The sequence below is a fragment of the Triticum dicoccoides genome, chromosome 5B (genome assembly GCF_002162155.2).
Source record: "Triticum dicoccoides isolate Atlit2015 ecotype Zavitan chromosome 5B, WEW_v2.0, whole genome shotgun sequence".
NCBI classification, from domain to species: Eukaryota; Viridiplantae; Streptophyta; class Magnoliopsida; order Poales; family Poaceae; genus Triticum; species Triticum dicoccoides.
The window spans coordinates 449,903,846-449,915,684 of record NC_041389.1 but is presented as its reverse complement, the minus strand read 5'-3'; positions in this window follow the sequence as shown (position 1 = coordinate 449,915,684).

Sequence of the window (11,839 nt, the reverse complement as noted above, 5' to 3'; positions counted from 1 at the left end):
ATTGTGGGTAGCTAAGGATGATTCGGACATGCAGATTACACATGATGCTTTCATTCGCGATATGAGAGTGAAAACATCTATAATGCTTGAACACATCTAAGAAAAACATGAAAAGTCGACGGACGACACAGGGCCGCCGAGAGCAATGAATCTTCTTGCCTGGAACTATCGAGGATTGGGGTTGGATTCTGTGACGCCCCCGATTCAACCGTACACTAATCATACACGCAAACATGTACGATCAAGATCAGGGACTCACGGGAAGATATCACAACACAACTCTACAAATAAAATAAGTCATACAAGCAACATATTATAAGCCAGGGGCCTCGAGGGCTCGAATACAAGTGCTCGATCATAGACGAGTCAGCGGAAGCAACAATATCTGAGTACAGACATAAGTTAAACAAGTTTGCCTTAAGAAGGCTAGCACAAACTGGGATACAGATCGAAAGAGGCGCAGGCCTCCTGCCTGGGATCCTCCTAACTACTCCTGGTCGTCGTTAGCGGGCTGCATGTAGTAGTAGGCACCTCCGGTGTAGTAGGGGTCGTCGTCGACGGTGGCCTGTTGGAGAACGTAGTAATTTCAAAAAATTTCCTACGCACACGCAAGATCATAGTGATGGCATAGCAACGAGAGGGGAGAGTGTTCGTCCACGTACCCTCGTAGACCGTAAGCGGAAGCGTTATGACAACGCGGTTGATGTAGTCGTACGTCTTCACGATCCGACCGATCCAAGCACCGAACGTACGGCACCTCCGAGTTCAGCACACGTTCAGCTCGATGACGATCCCCGGGCTCCGATCCAGCAAAGCTTCGGGGATGAGTTCCGTCAGCACGACGGCGTGGTGACGATGATGATGTTCTACCGGCGCAGGGCTTCGCCTAAACTCCGCGACGATATGACCGAGGTGGAATATGGTGGACGGGGGCACCGCACACGGCTAAGGAACGATCCGTAGATCAACTTGTGTTGTTGTGTCTTGAGGTGCCCCCCTGCCCCCGTATATAAAGGAGCAAGGGGGAGGGGTTCGGCCGGCCAGGAGGGGCGCGCCAGGAGGAGTCCTACTCCCACCGGGAGTAGGACTCTCCCTCTTCCTTGTTGGAGTAGGAGAGAAGGGAAGAGGGGGAGAGGAGGAAGGAAAAGGGGGCCGCACCCCTTGTCCAATTCGGACCAGAGGGGGGCTGCGCGCCTCCTTCCTTTCGGCCTCTCTCCTCTATTCCCGTATGGCCCAATAAGGCCCATATCCCCGGCGAATTCCCGTAACTCTCCGGTACTCCGAAAAATACCCGAATCATTCGGAACCTTTCCGAACTCCGAATATAGTCGTCCAATATATCGATCTTTACGTCTCGACCATTTCGAGACTCCTCGTCATGTCCCCGACCTCATCCGGGACTCCGAACTCCTTCGGTACATCAAAACTCATAAACTCATAATAAAACTGTCATCGTAACGTTAAGCGTGCGGACCCTACGGGTTCGAGAACTATGTAGACATGACCTAGAACTATTCTCGGTCAATAACCAATAGCGGAACCTGGATGCCCATATTGGTTCCTACATATTCTACGAAGATCTTTATCGGTCAAACCACATAACAACATACGTTGCTCCCTTTGTCATCGGTATGTTACTTGCCCGAGATTTGATCGTCGGTATCCAATACCTAGTTCAATCTCATTACCAGCAAGTCTCTTTACTCGTTACGTAATGCATCATCCCGTAACCAACTCATTGGTCACATTGCTTGCAAGGCTTATAGTGATGTGCATTACCGAGAGGGCCCAGAGATACCTCTCCGACAATCGGAGTGACAAAAACTAATCTCGAAATACGCCAACCCAACATGTACCTTTGGAGACACCTGTAGTACTCCTTTATAATCACCCAGTTACGTTGTGACGTTCGATAGCACCCAGAGTGTTCCTCCGGTAAACGGGAGTTGCATAATCTCATAGTTACAGGAACATGTATAAGTCATGAAGAAAGCAATAGCAACATACTAAACGATCAAGTGCTAGGCTAACAAAATGGGTCATGTCAATCACATCATCCTCCTAATGATGTGATCCCATTAATCAAATGACAACACATGTCTATGGTTAGGAAACATAACCATCTTTGATTAATGAGCTAGTCAAGTAGAGGCATACTAGTGACTATATGTTTGTCTATGTATTCACACATGTATCATGTTTCCGGTTAATACAATTCTAGCATGAATAATAAACATTTATCATGAAATAAGGAAATAAATAATAACTTTATTATTGCCTCTAGGGCATATTTCCTTCAGTCTCCCACTTGCACTAGAGTCAATAATCTAGTTCACATCGCTATATGATTTAACACTAATATTCACATCTGCATGTGATTAATACCCATAGTTCACATCATCATGTGATCAACACCCAAAGGGTTTACTAGAGTCAATAATCTAGTTCACATCGCTATGTGATTAACACCCAAAAGAGTACTAAGGTATGGTCATGTTTTGCTCATGAGAGAAGCTTAGTTAGCGGGTCTGTCATATTCAGAGCCGTGTGTATTTCGCAAATATTCTATGTCCACAATGCTCTGCGCAGAGCTACTCTAGCTAATTGCTCCCACTTTCAATATGTATTCAGATTGAGACTTAGAGTCATCTGGATTGGTGTAAAAGCTTGCATCGTTGTAACTTTAACGACGGGCTCTTTTATCACCTCCATAATCGAGAAACATCTCCTTAGTCCTCACTAAGGATATTCTTGACCCATGTCCAGTGATCTACTTATTAGATAAAAATTGTATTCCTTTGCCAAACACAGAGCAAGGTATACAATAGGTCTGGTTCACGGCATAGCATACTTTATAGAACCTATGACTGAGGCATAGGGAATGACTTTTCATTCTCTTTCTATTTTCTGCAATGGTCGGGTCTTGAGTCTTACTCAACTTCACACCTTGTAACACAGGCAAGAACTCCTTCTTTGACTGTTCCATTTTGAACTATTTCAAAAATTTATCAAGGTATGTACTCATTGAAAAATCTTATCAAGCGTCTTGATCTATCTATATAGATCTTGATGCTCAATGTGTAAGCAGCTTCACCGAGGTCTTGCTTTGAAAAACTCTTATTCAAGTATCCTTTTATGCTATCCAGAATTTCCATATCATTTCCAATTAACAATATGTCATCCACATATAATATTTGAAATGCTACAGAGCTCCCACTCACTTTCTTGTAAATACAGGCTTCTTCAAAAATCTGTATAAAACCATATGCTTTGATCAACTCATCAAAGCATATATTCCAACTCCGAGATGTTTGCACCAGTCCATAGATGGATCGCTGGAGCTTGCACAATTTGTTAGCACCTTTAGGATTGACAAAACCTTCTGGTTGCATCATATACAACTCTTCTTTAAGAAAACCATTAAGGAATGCAGTTTTGTTTATCCATTTGCCAGATTTCATAAAATGCGGCAATTTCTAACATGATTCAGACAGACTTAAGCATAGATACGAGTGAAAAACTCTCATCGTAGTCAACACCTTGAACTTGTCGAAAACCTTTTGCGACAATTCTAGCTTTGTAGATAGTAACACTATCAGCGTCCGTCTTCCTCTTGAAGATCCATTTAATCTCAATGTCTCGCCGATCATTGGGCAAGTCAATCAAAGTCCATACTTTGTTTTCATACATGGATCTTATCTCAGATCTCATGGCCTCAAGCCATTTTGCGGAATCTGGGCTCACCATCGCTTCTTCATAGTTCGTAGGTTCGTCATGGTCTAGTAACATAACTTCTAGAACAGGATTACCGTACCACTCTTGTGCGGATCTTACACTATAAGACCTACGAGGTTCTGTAGTAACTTAATCTGAAGTTTCATGATCATCATCATTAACTTCCTCACTAATTGGTGTAGTAGTCACAGGAACAGATTTCTGTGATGAACTACTTTCAAATGAGGGAGCAGGTACAGTTACCTCATCAAGTTCTACTTTCCTCCCACTCACTTCTTTCGAGAGAAACTCCTTCTCTAGAAAGGATCCATTCTTAGAAACGAATGTTTTGCCTTTGGATTTGTGATAGAAGGAGTACCCAACAGTTTCCTTTGGGTATTCTATGAAGACGCACTTCTCCGATTTGGGTTCGAGCTTATCAGGTTGAAAACCTTTTTCATATAAGCATCGCAACTCCAAACTTTAAGAAACGACAGCTTAGGTTTACTTTTAAACCATAGTTCATACGATGTCGTCTCAACGGATTTAGATGGTGCCCTTTTAACGTGAATGCAGCTGTCTTTAATGCATAACCCCAAAACGATAATGGTAAATCAGTAAGAGACATCATAGATCGCACCATATCCAATAAAGTGCGGTTACAACGTTCGGACACACCATAACGTTGTGGTGTTCCAGGTGGCGTGAGCTGTGAAACTATTCCACATTGTTTTAATTGAAGACCAAACTCGTAACTCAAATATTCATCTCTGCGATCAGATCGCAGAAACTTTATTTTCTTGTTACGATGATTTTTCCACTTCACTCTGAAATTCTTTGAACCTTTCAACTATTTCAGACTTATGTTTCATCAAGTAGATATACCCATATCTGCTCAAATCATCTGTGAAGGTCAGAAAATAACGATACTTGCCACGAGCATCAACACTCATTGGATCGCATACATCGGTATGTATTATTTCCAATAAGTCAGTAGCTCGTTCCATTGTTCCGGAGAATGGAGTTTTAGTCATCTTGCCCAATAGGCACGGTTCGCAAGCATCAAATGATTCATAACCAAGTGATTCTGAAAATCCATCTTTATGGAGTTTCTTCATGCGCTTTACACCGATATGACCCAAAAGGCAGTGCCACAAATAAGTTGCACTATCATTATTAACTTTGCATCTTTTGGCTTCAACATTATGAATATGTGTATCACTACGATCGAGATCCAACAAACTATTTTCATTGGGTGTATGACCATTGAAGGTTTTATTCATGTAAGCAGAACAACAATTATTCTCTGACTTTAAATGAATAACCGTATTGCAATAAACATGATCAAATCATATTCATGCTCAACGCAAACGCCAAATAACATTTATTTAGGTTTAACACTAATCCCGAAAGTATAGGGAGTGTGCGATGATGATCATATCAATCTTGGAACCACTTCCAACACACATCGTCACTTCACCCTCAACTAGTCTCTGTTTATTCTGTAACTCCTGTTTCGAGTTACTAATCTTAGCAACCGAACAAGTATCAAATACTCAGGGGCTACTATAAACACTAGTAAGGCACACATCAATAACCTGTATATCAAATATACCCTTGTTCACTTTGTCATCCTTCTTATCCACCAAATATTTGGAGTAGTTCCACTTCCAGTGACCATTTCCTTTGCAGTGTAAGCACTCAGTTTCAGGCTTTGGTTCATCTTTGGGCTTCTTCGTGGGAGTGACAACTTGCTTGTCATTCTAGTTGAAGTTCCCTTTCTTTCCCTTTGCCCTTTTCTTGAAACTAGTGGTCTTGTCAATCATCAACACTTGATGCTCTTTCTTGATTTCTACCTTCGTTGATTTCAACATCACGAAGAGCTTGGGAATCACTTTCGTCATCCCTTGCATATTATAGTTCATCACGAAATTCTACTAACTTGGTGATGGTGACTAGAGAATTCTGTCAATCACTATTTTATCTGGAAGATTAACTCCCACTTGATTCAAGCGATTGTAGTACCCAGATAATCTGAGCACATGCTCACTAGTTGAGCGATTCTCCTCCATCTTTTAGCTATAGAACTTGTTGGAGACTTCATATCTCTCAACTCGGGTATTTGCTTGAAATGTTAACTTCAATTCCTGGAACATCTCATATGGTCCATGGCATTCAAAACGTCTTTGAAGTCCCGATTCTAAGCCATAAAGCATGGTGCACAAAACTATCAAGTAGTCATCATATTGAGCTAGCCAAACGTTCATAACGTCTGCATCTGCTCCTGCAATAGGTCTGTCACCTAGCGGTGCATTAAGGACATAATTCTTCTGTGCAGCAATGAGGATAAACCTTAAATCACGGATCCAATCCGCATCATTGCTACTAACATCTTTCAACACAATTTTCTCTAGGAACATATCAAAATAAACATATGAAAGCAACAACGCAAGCTATTGATCTACAACATAATTTGCAAAATACTACCAGGACTAAGTTCATGATCAATTTAAGTTTAATTAATCATATTACTTAAGAACTCCCACTTAGACAGACATCTCTCTAGTCATCTAAGTGATCACGTGATCCAAATCAACTAAACCATAACCGATCATCACGTGAGATGGAGTAGTTTTCAATGGTGAACATCACTATGTTGATCATATCTACTATATGATTCATGCTCGACCTTTCGGTCTCCGTGTTCCAAGGCCATATCTGCATATGCTAGGCTCGTCAAGTTTAACCTGAGTATTCCGCGTGTGCAAAACTGTCTTGCACCCGTTGTAGATGGACGTAGAACTTATCACACCCGATCATCACGTGGTGTCTGGGCACGATGAACTTTGGCAACGGTGCATACTCAGGGAGAACACTTCTTGATAATTTTAGTGAGAGATCATCTTAAAATGCTACCGTCAATCAAAGTAAGATAAGATGCATAAAGGATAAACATCACATGCAATCAATATAAGTGATATGATATGGCCATCATCATCTTGTGCTTGTGATCTCCATCTCCGAAGCACCGTCGTGATCACCATCGTCACCGGCGCGACACCTTGATATCTATCGTAGCATCGTTGTCGTTACGCCATCTATTGCTTCTATGACTATCGCTACCGCTTAGTGATAAAATAAAGCAATTACAGGGCGTTTGCATTTCATACAATAAAGCGACAACCATATGGCTCCTGCCAGTTGCCGATAACTTCGGTTACAAAACATGATTATCTCATACAATAAAATATATCATCACGTCTTGACCATATCACATCACAACATGCCCTGCAAAAACAAGTTAGACGTCCTCTACTTTGTTGTTGCAAGTTTTACGTGGCTGCTACGGGCTTAGCAAGAACCGTTCTTACCTACGCATCAAAAACCACAACGATAGTTTGTCAAGTTGGTGCTGTTTTAACCTTCGCAAGGACCGGGCATAGCCACACTCGATTCAGCTAAAGTGAGAGAGACAGACACCCCTCGGTCACCTTTAAGCAATGAGTGCTCGTAGCGGTGAAACCAGTCTCGCGTAAGCGTACACGTAATGTCAGTCCGGGCCGCTTCATCTCACAATACCGCCGAACCAAAGTATGACATGCTGGTAAGCAGTATGACTTATATCGCCCACAACTCACTTGTGCTCTACTCGTGCATATGACATCTACACATAAAACCTGGCTCGGATGCCACTGTTGGAGAACGTAGTAATTTCAAAAAAATTCCTACGCACACGCAAGATCATAGTGATGGCATAGCAACGAGAGGGGAGAGTGTTCGTCCACGTACCCTCGTAGACCGTAAGCGGAAGCATTATGACAACGCGGTTGATGTAGTCGTACGTCTTCACGATCCGACCGATTCAAGCACCGAACGTACGACACCTCCGAGTTCAGCACACGTTCAGCTCGATGATGATCCCCGGGCTTCGATCCAGCAAAGCTTCGGGGATGAGTTCCGTCAGCACGACGGCGTGGTGACGATGATGATGTTCTACCGGCGTAGGGCTTCGCCTAAACTCCGCGACGATATGACCGAGGTGGAATATGGTGGAGGGGGGCACCGCACACGGCTAAGGAACGATCCATAGATCAACTTGTGTTGTTGTGTCTTGAGGTGCCCCCCTGCCCCCGTATATAAAGGAGCAAGGGGGAGGGGTTCGGCCGGCCAGGAGGGGCGCGCCAGGAGGAGTCCTACTCCCATCGGGACTAGGACTCCCCACCTTCCTTGTTGGAGTAGGAGAGAAGGGAAGAGGGGGAGAGGAGGAAGGAAAAGGGGGCCGCACCCCTTGTCCAATTCGGACCAGAGGGGGGCTGTGCGCCTCCTTCCTTTGGGCCTCTCTCCTCTATTCCCGTATGGCCCAATAAGGCCCATATACTCCCCGGCGAATTCCCGTAACTCTCCGGTACTCCGAAAAATACCCGAATCACTCGGAACCTTTCCGAACTCCGAATATAGTCGTCCAATATATCGATCTTTACGTCACGACCATTTCGAGACTCCTCGTCATGTGCCCGACCTCATCCGGGACTCCGAACTCCTTCGGTACATCAAAAATCATAAACTCATAATAAAACTGTCATCGTAACGTTAAGCGTGCGGACCCTACGGGTTCGAGAACTATGTAGACATGACCTAGAACTATTCTCGGTCAATAACCAATAGCGGAACCTGGATGCCCATATTGGTTCCTACATATTCTACGAAGATCTTTATCGGTCAAACCGCATAACAACATACGTTGTTCCCTTTGTCATCGGTATGTTACTTGCCCGAGATTTGATCGTCGGTATCCAATACCTAGTTCAATCTCGTTACCGGCAAGTCTCTTTACTCGTTACGTAATGCATCATCCCGTAACCAACTCATTGGTCATGTTGCTTGCAAGGCTTATAGTGATGTGCATTACCGAGAGGGCCCAGAGATACCTCTCCGACAATCGGAGTGACAAAAACTAATCTTGAAATACGCCAACCCAACATGTACCTTTGGAGACACCTGTAGTACTCCTTTATAATCACCCAGTTACGTTGTGACGTTCGGTAGCACCCAATGTGTTCCTCCGGTAAACGGGAGTTGCATAATCTCATAGTTACAGGAACATGTATAAGTCATGAAGAAAGCAATAGCAACATACTAAAGGATCAAGTGCTAGGCTAACGAAATGGGTCATGTCAATCACATCATTCTCCTAATGATGTGATCCCATTAATCAAATGACAACACATGTCTATGGTTAGGAAACATAACCATCTTTGATTAATGAGCTAGTCAAGTAGAGGTATACTAGTGACTATACGTTTGTCTATGTATTCACACATGTATCATGTTTCCGGTTAATACAATTCTAGCATGAACAATAAACATTTATCATGAAATAAGGAAATAAATAATAACTTTATTATTGCCTCTAGGGCATATTTCTTTCGGCGTGTGGCTCCTGGACTCCAGCATCTGGTTGCGACAACCAGACAGAAAGGAAAGGGGGAAAAGGGGGGGAGAAAGCAACCGTGAGTACTCATCCAAAGTACTCGCAAGCAAGGAACTACACTACATATGCATGGGTATATGTGTAAGGAGGCCATATCAGTGGACTGAACTGCAGAATGCCAGAATAAGAGGGGGATAGCTAGTCCTATCGAAGACTACGCTTCTGGCAGCCTCCGTCTTGCAGCATGTAGAAGAGAGTAGATTGAAGTCCTCCAAGTAGCATCTCCATGTAGCATCTCCAAGTAGCATCTCCAGTAACATCACATAGCATAATCCTACCCGGCGATCCTCCCCTCGTCGCCCTGTGGAAAAGCGATCACCGGGTTGTCTGTGGAACTTGGAAGGGTGTGTTTTATTAAGTATCCGGTTCTAGTTGTCATAAGGTCAAGGTACAACTCCAAGTCGTCCTGTTACCGAAGATCATGGCTATTCGAATAGATTAACTTCCCTGCAGGGGTGCACCACATAACCCAACACGCTTGATCCCATTTGGCCGTACACACTTTCCTGGGTCATGCCCGGCCGCGGAAGTTCAACACGTCGGAGCCCCACCTAGGCACAACAGAGAGGCCAGCACGACGGTCTAAACCTAAGCGCACAGGGGTCTGGGCCCATCGCCCTTAGCACACTTTCACGTCGCGAGGGCGGCCGAAAGCAGAACTAGCCCCCTTAATACAAGAGCAGGCTTACGTTCCAATCCGGCGCGCGCCGCTCAGTCGCTGGCGTCACGAAGGCTTCGGCTGATACCACGACGCCGGGATACCCATAACTACTCCCGCGTAGATGGTTAGTGCATATAGACCAAATGGCCAGACTCAGATCAAATACCAAGATCTCGTTAAGCGTGTTAAGTATCCACGAATGCCGACCAGGGCCAGGCCCACCTCTCTCTTAGGTGGTCTCAACCTGCCCTGTCGCTCCGCCACAAAGTAACAGTCGGGGGCCGTCGGGAACCCAGGCCCACCTCTACCAGGATGGAGCCACCTGTCCTTTCAGCCCCCGTATCCGAATCATTTGCGGGTACTCAACGAGCTGACCCGACTTTAGTCACCATCTGTATAGTATGTATGTATAGTATATACCTGTGATCACCTCCCAAGTGATCACGGCCCGATAGTATAGCAAGGCAGACTGACAAGAATGTAGGGCCAATAATGATAAACTAGCATCCTATACTAAGTATTTAGGATTGCAGGTAAGGTATCAACAGATGTAGCAACAATGTTAGGCTATGCATCAGAATAGGATTAACGAAAAGCAGTAACGTGCTACACTACTCTAATGCAAGCAATATAGAGAAGAATAGGAGATATCTGGTGATCAAGGGGGGGGGCTTGCCTGGTTGCTCTGGCAAGAAGGATGAGTCACCAACACCGTAGTCGAACTGGGGGTCGCCGGCAGTCTCGGGGTCTATCGGAAAGAAGTAACGGAGAGGGAACACAATAAATAACAGAGCAATCAAAGCATCACAAAGCGTAACAAGACAATACGCGGTGTTCGGTGTGTCCTAACGCGGTAGTAGGTGATACCGGTGAAGGGGGGAAACATCCGGGAAAGTATTCCCGGTGTTTCATGTTTTCTGACAGATGAACCGGAGGGGGAAAGTTGCGGGTTTGATATGTTAGGGGTGTGTGGTGGACGAACAGGCTACGTATCCGGGTTCGTCTCGTCGTTCTGAGCAACTTTCATGTTGAAAATATTTTAATCCGAGTTACGGATTAAAAGATATGATTTTCTAAAGATTTTATTAATTTCTGGAATTTAATTAATTATTTAATTAATTCGAAAATGATTTAATGACATCAGCATGATGTCAGGCTGGCATCAGCAGTCAACAGAGTGACTGGTCAACCTGACGTGTGGGACCCGTCTGTCATTGACACATCACCCTAACTAACAGATTAGTTAGGTTAATTAGATATTTAGGTTAATCAGGTTTGATTAGTTCAACTAAACATGATTAATTAAGTTAATTATTTAGTTAATTAATTAATTTATTATTATTTTTATTATATATTATTATTATTATTATAAATCCTTTTTTGGGAACGTTCTCTGGGGGTGGGGCCTGCATGTCATTGGCCCTAGGGGCCAAACGGGCGAGCGGGGTTACGGGCGCGGGTGCAAGGGCGCGTCTAGGTGGGCGTAACCGCCCGTACGAGGGGACGCGGGTGCGGCCGGCCAGCGCGGTAAGGCCACCGCGGCTGGCGGGGCAAGGGGCCGGAGCGAGGGCGAACCCGGGCGGGGCCACAAGGCCGCAACGGAGTGGGGAGGCGCGGCCGGTAACCGTTGTCGCCGGCCACGGTGGCAGTGGCTAGGTGCGCGCGGCGAGGTGTAGGCGAGGTCGGGCAGTGGCCGAGCGCGATGCGGGCGCGGGCACGGTGCGGTGAGCGCGCATCTGACGCAGCCGGAGCGCGTCAACCGCGGGCAGGACCGGTGTGACCGCGGCGACGAGCGCAAGCGCGCGAGGGAGAGGGGAGCGAGGTGGGGCTCACTGGGGGATGCAGGGACGGGGCAGCGGGGCTCGTGGGGGTTGATGGGGACGTCGACGAAGAGGAAGAAGGCCGGCGGGGATGAGGCGCCGGCGAGGTAGCGAAGGTGGGGCGGCGAGCGGAGGCCTTCGGGGTTGGGGAGG